Below are 766 nucleotides of genomic sequence, written 5' to 3' on the forward strand. Positions count from 1 at the left end.
TTATCGCTTGACAGAAAAAGGGAAACTTTTATGGAATCAAATTGATATGTTGCATTGGTATGCTTGGAATTTATGTCAGAGATATGATTTTACTTGTTGCTCTAGGATGAATGCTCCACACCTTCTGTTTTCATGAAAATTTAATGATAATGAAACTTCTTATGCCAATGGTATATATGATTATTATGATGTGGAACAAATAGAAGAATTTGTTGCTTTTAAGGGTGCTTATGAAATTGAATCTTTGTTTCTAAGGTATGAAGCTTTTGTTGATGATGTTTATAGACCTGAAAATTTTGCCATCCTTAAATATTGCTATGATAATTATAAATATAATTTCGATATTGATGAATTTATTGAGAAAATCTCCGCTGTCCAGGAAGAGATTAATATTTTGCAGGAGTCTATGGAAAAAGGAACTGATGAAACTGTGAGCTCATTGGATGAAAAAGATGACGAGGAGAGCAAAGAACAAAAGGAGGAAGAGCGGATTAGCTACCCGTGCCCACCTTCTAATGAGAGTAACTCTTCAACTCATACATTGTTTAATGTCCCTTTCATGCTTACCAAAGGATGAATGCTATTATAATTGCTATGATCCCGTTGATTCTTTTGAAATATCCCTTTTTGATGAAACCGATGCTTGCTATGCTTGTGCCAAGATGCCAATATGAATTATGCTTATGGAGATGAACTTGCTATAGTTCCTTATATTAATAATGAAATTGTTGCTATTGCACCCACACATGATAGTCCTATTATCTTT

This window comes from Triticum urartu, chromosome 4 (genome assembly GCF_003073215.2).
Source record: "Triticum urartu cultivar G1812 chromosome 4, Tu2.1, whole genome shotgun sequence".
Taxonomy (NCBI): Eukaryota; Viridiplantae; Streptophyta; class Magnoliopsida; order Poales; family Poaceae; genus Triticum; species Triticum urartu.